Below are 6318 nucleotides of genomic sequence, written 5' to 3' on the forward strand. Positions count from 1 at the left end.
TTGGCTTTACATTATTTGTTCCTCTGGTAGGGTTCAATCCCAACAATCTCCCCCTGGAACAGATAATGCCAAAACTTGTCATTATTCTGGATTTTTATTCCTCATCAAGAGTTCCTTAGCTTGTTCCTTAAATTCAGCTTCAAATTCCTTGGAACTCTGGTCATCCTCATCCTTACCCAATGAAAGTTCAAGGAGATCCTGCAGATCTTCAACACCAAGGCCAAGTGCTTCTTTCCTTGATATGTACTTCATTTCACCACTGGATCTGACCAAGGTCAATACGTGGGTCTTTTGATCAGACTTCCACTTTAGTATTTTAAATCCAAGTGGGTTTCTTGGGAGAGACTTATTCTTAGATGAGTTGGGGGATGATGGCCTTGTAAACACTTGCAAGCTCTCAGACATTCTTTTGAAGGCTTCTTCAATAACTTTGTTTGCTGCAGCTATGTCTTCTGCAGTTTCTTGTTTAATAAGCTCTTGCCTTTCCATTTCTGACATGTCTGTTGCAGTGTTTAGTGATGCAGGCTTGTTTAACACCTTCTCAAAAAGGTTCTGAAGCTTTGTTGAGTTATCTTCTTTCAAACCCATTTTCATGATAACGTCTTTGAAGTACTCTGCTTTTTTTCCTTTGACCTCTTCCTCAGTCAGCTGTTTACCTTCCTTTTGATCTGACACAAGAGTAGGGTTGTATGCTGATTTGAACATTTTTCTGAGGTTTTCAATCTGCTGTTCAAGTTTCATCATATGTTCTTGTTTCTTTGAGGCACTTGAAGCAGTTATCTTTCTTTTCTTCAGCCTTTTATAGGCTTCATCAGTCTGCTGCCTGGACCATTTTGATATGGCTTCAGCAGTGTCTATCTTTGCATCCACCAGCTCCTTTTTCTTTCCTTTGTACTTAGCAGTGAGGTCAGCAATGAGCTTTTTGTATTTGTTCCAGTTTGGAGCATTTTTCTTCTTTGTAGAATCATTTTTGATTCTTTCAATCCTCTCAGCTTCATGCTTTAATGCAACTAATGGCCATTCTTCAAACTGTTGTTCTTCAGCAGGATAGAATTTCTCTTTCATGATGTAGGCTAGATACTCTTTCCTTAACTTTTTCTTTTGATCAGCCTTTTCTTTGATTAGCTTTTGTGCAAATTCTTCTATCTGCTTTACTTTTGTGAAGTAGAACTGCAGTCTTTTAGCAATGCCTTCGTCGCTTAGACCTTCATTTTCACTCTCAACCTTAGCTTTTACTTTAGCTTGCCTTGCCTTGATCTTGAGGTAATCATCCATATCCTCTGGTGGCATGTATCCTATGAGTGAGGAGAATCTTCTTTTTGAAGGATCTTCTTCTGCATAGAATTGCCTTATCTCATTTTGTCACACCCTGGCTTTGCGGAAGCGTGGTTAATTGGTGTGACTTCTTAATACCATAGCTTAATCATAACAAAGCTATATGAATTTAAAACATGCAAGATCATCCATTAAAAATAAAACAGTAAAACATTGTCTTAACGGGTAAACACCCGACAACCATAAACTTGTCTAAACATTACAACCACAAACTTAAAATAAACACAGTTCGGAGACTGTGACTTGTCCAGGAAAGAGTCACAAGTCTCGAACCCTGGATGACCTCGGGCCTAATGCAGCGGAAAACAAGCCATACCGCGCCAGATCGTTAATTCCCTGAAATACATGTAAGTTGAAAAATCAACAATAATGTTGAGCGAGTTCATGCGAAAATGAGTAAATAAACCTTTATCTTTATCAAAAACCTGGTATGTAGCAAATAAGGAAAAAGAGATCACCAATGGTTTGCAAGGCCATTGATATGTGTAAATGCAAGTAGGAAGGCTCAAACCTAGCAAATTTATGCGTCGGGAACAAAGTCATCCCACGGTCCGTTATGCTGGACCTGGGACTGGGCTCGCTACACCCAAATAGATCTACCGCTCCTGCCCCTCGGTCCTACCCTGAGGATTAATGACCTCAAGTGTACGCCTACCCATTCACATGATCTAAAAGTAACCCTCCTTACGCTAACCATACCATGTGTAAAGTAATCATAATCATTGTAACATGTATTTCACCCCCGCAGTTTATAAAACTGAAAACAGTTAAGAGAAAAGGGGGACATGAACTCACAGTGAGTGCGTCACAATACCAAGTAATCCAAATATCCAACTGCTGCGCAACGACCTACATGTGCTAATTCTATTAGACGGATGGCCGTGCCTTAGCTTTATAGTTTAATTTTCGGGAAACGGTTAGACAACCGTTCCGTGTATATACTTGGTAGAAAATCTCCTTCCCAAGGATGGGGGAATTAATACGTGCGTGTTTATAACATTAAGTCTCACTTAATATATTTAATTTCTCATTCCCAAAATATAATTATTTTTCTCAAAAATAATATATTTTCTCTTCATATAATACTTTCCAAAATAATACGTTGACAATACATGCGTTTATGAATATTTCCGAATAAAGCGTAAGTTACGTTTTGGCGATTAAGTGGTAATAGTAATTACCGTTGTAACTTATATGTTTGTCGTGAAGGCGTTGGTATTATTTTGGGTTCGACAAAGTTAGTAAATATTATTTTTTTTACTCGAAAAATAATATTTATATATTTTCACAAAATAATCATAAACAGTGTTGTGAAAAATATATTTATCGAATAAATATTTATCACGTTTATTTTTGTGAAAATCCCACCTCCGATTATTTAATAAATAAAGTCATGGCGAAATATAGTTTGAAAACATCTCAAAATAGTTTAACACTTGTAAATAATCCTAAGTGTTATATTTTTAGAAAATTTCGCCAGAGTTTCCCCTGTAACTGGAGGTGGCCACGCTTTCAAGCGTATCATTTTCTTTTACAAAATCATTTCAACAATTCTTCAAATCAACCAAATCAATTTCCGATACTTCAAACTAGTTTCAACACATTAAAGTCGTAGACTAGTATGTAAAATCACAATATTACATGAACTTGTAGTTTTTCTAAAACTATTATGTAGATCTCGTTATATTTAGTGGATCTATGTATAAAATAGTTTAGTCTTGCAAAAACCCCGTTTTTGGAACAAATCACTCTTTACAACTTCCGACAATTTTTATAAAAATTGTTATTTTGTCGGATCTTTCGTTTCACAAGTGTTTTTACACTTGTAATTTATAGAAATCATCTTTTATTAACATGTTATCCACTTTTATAAAACATGATTTTCTCGACACTTGGTTCTACGAATGTACCACTTATACATACGTAGATCGGCTCGTTTTAAATACTATTTTTCATGTCAAAACACTTTTACACAAGTTCATGTTTCCCGTGTGGTGGAGTTTCACCTTTTAACCCTTGTACAAAAGAAACAAGTGTATGTCAAGATTCGGGATCTTAACAAAGTCGGGTTAAACGATGATAAGAGCCACCACAACGTAGATCGGGCCTTAACATTCAACATATTCAAATACTACGACATTTACACGCGTTATATGCTTTTAACCAAGGATATTCGAGTTTTAGTAGACTTTAAAGATTCAAGAAGTGGGTTACCGACTTTTAACCGTCAAAAATCCTTTTAACCACTTTAGATACGATTAAAAACGAGTTTTAAACAATATACCTCTAGCTCAAGGCTAGGGAAGAATCTAGTCGAAAACGGCGTGGATAAAAGCAAATGCACGAGGTTCTTTAGCTTCCGTTTGCTCCAAGCTTCGTTGTACGTGATCCCCGACACTAGTGTGCACTTGGAATGGCAAGACTTGAACCGAAAAATGGATGGATGGATGTGAGTGTTCTCGGCCGAGAGGGAGAGCACAAGAGAGAGTGAGAGTGTGTTGGTTTAGTGTGTGTGTTCTTGTGTGAGAGAGAGGAGTATTTATAGGGAAATTCAAGTTCTTCGTCCATCGGTTCTCAATGCTTCTAGATATCCACAAAACGAATTAAATAATAAAAGGGGTGTACCCTCTAGTTCCATTCCAATGGAACCGGCCCAAGGGGGGGTGGGGTCGCCCGGTTGGGTCTCGATCGTGCCGTTACAGTTTAGTTAAGTTAAGTGAGTTAACTTTAAGGTCTAACCCCGTTAGTTGTTTAATGCGTTATAAAACGGGTGTTAGGGTAATCAGAGACCCTAACTGGCTCAGAAAAATACCAATAACAATCCTGGCAATATTTTTATGTTCCGGGTATTGTCCGGTTGTTCGGTCGGATAGGAATCCGTTAAAGTGCTTAAGATATCCTTTAAGCGTTGTAAATAATATTTTTAGCGACACAATTTATTCTGCAAAGTGTCAGGAATAATTTCTCATGTTTTGGCACTTTATTAATTAGCTAGAAGCTAGTATGTTGATAAAAGTGCTATGTTCCGTGCTTAAAGTATGTTTTAGGCACATCCAAATCTCTATATCTTATCCCTAGAGACGTAATTATACAACCCTTGTATCTCTACACACACTATGGGTGTAGTAAAATAATTCTGGCTCATTCAGGCCTTTAGAGGCAGTGTTTGCCTGATGCTGGCTATATCAGCATGTTCAATAGGTTATCCGTTCAAATGCTACTGTGCTTTTGTGCATCATGTTTGTCACTAAAGTTCGGTAATTAAGTAATGTAGTGACGGAAATCAAAGTATGATGCAGACATGTACAGTTATCAGAAATCAAGTAGCAGTTTATCAGCAAACACAGTAAAGCACAGTAATTAAGCAATAATTAATAGTTAATTAGGTCGTACGGATACCTGGTTTTGTGAGGGTTGTCACACATTTTTGAGAGCTTCAATTTCCAGTGGATATTTTGCAGCATTAGTATCATGTATTTCCTCATTGGCAGGGATTGGCTTTCTTTTTCTACTGATGAGCTTTGGTTGTGATATAGGAAAGGTGATAGCAGTGGTGGATGATTGACTAACAGCTGCTGAAACAACTGGTGTCTCAACTGCTGTTGTCATTACAACTACTGATGTATCAGTAGATGTCTTCTGCTTTTGAGCAGGGGTTATGATGGTAGTTGTTTGAGTGGTGGTTGTTTGAGTGGTGATCAGTGGTTAACTAACAGTAGTTGAAACAACTAGTGTTTCAACCACTGTTGCCATTACAACAGATGTTGTAACATCTGTTGTCTTCTGCTTTTTGGCAGGGGGTGATAGTGGTTTGGTTGTTTGTGATGGTAATGGTGGTGGAACAGTGGTTGTGATGGTATGTGATGGAGTGGTTTGTGTTGGAGGTGTGTGTGTTGATGATAAGGAAGCTGTTTGGCTACTGACAGCAGTTTTTGTAACTACTGATGTATCAGCTGTTTGAATTGTAGTTTTGGATTTTGTGGTTTGAGTTGATTTTGATGACTGCTTTTCTTCTTCTGGTTCAATATACAGCCCATCTTCTATTCCTTTCTTTCTCAACTTGATTTTCTCCCCCTTTTTGGCATTATCTGTAAGGGGTATATTCATGAAGAGGATGGTAGAAGGAGCTTTTTCACTATAAGCAGTCTTTTGGATGCTGGCCTTTATAGCCTTGATGTCTGCTTGAGTGTCTTTAAATCTGGATTCCACCATGTTGGTCAGCATTTGTACTTGAATAGCATGCTTTTGATCAGCCATATGTTGCTGTTTTTCAAGCATTGGTTGGAAAATATTCCAAAGCTCATTTGCAGCAAATGCATGTTGTGCAGGTGCTTGAGCAGGAACAGCAGTAGCTTGTGCTTTCTGAGCTTTTAAAATCTCTTGCACCATATCTTTAATTTCAGCAACTGAATCTTCAAGTTTTTCAACTCTTTTCGTCAATTCCTGATATTTTGAATCATCACCTACCTGAGTAAGATCATCTGAATCCCCACCAGTGGTGGTTGTACCAATGTGTGATTTAGGAACTGAGTCCCAAAAATCATCCATTGATGCCCCTTTTTCTTGGTACTAGGGACTTCTTTCTTCAGCACTCGATAAACCTTTGATGGTACCGGTGGTTGAAATCAACTCACTGGTGGTTACCGATGTTGCCATGGAAGAAATTGCCTTCAAGGGAGTCTTATTGATGAAACAACTGTCCAACTGAAGATCTGTTGATCCATCAGTTGTAGTTGCTGCTCCACTTGAACTACCACCGAGAGTTACTTGTAACTCAGGGGCTGTAACCTCCTCAGCTGTTGCTGGGTTAGCAGAGGTATAAGCATCAGACCCAATCACTTGTGGAGGTATACTCTCAGTAATGGGTGATAGAGAGGAACTGGTTTGTGTATGTGCAATATCAACTGCATGCAACAGGGGTATTATTGATTGTGGCATTATGATTAGTGAGGGTATGGGTGTTGAAAGAGACATGTCCTTGGG

This window comes from Helianthus annuus, chromosome 17, assembly GCF_002127325.2.
Source record: "Helianthus annuus cultivar XRQ/B chromosome 17, HanXRQr2.0-SUNRISE, whole genome shotgun sequence".
NCBI lineage: Eukaryota > Viridiplantae > Streptophyta > Magnoliopsida > Asterales > Asteraceae > Helianthus > Helianthus annuus.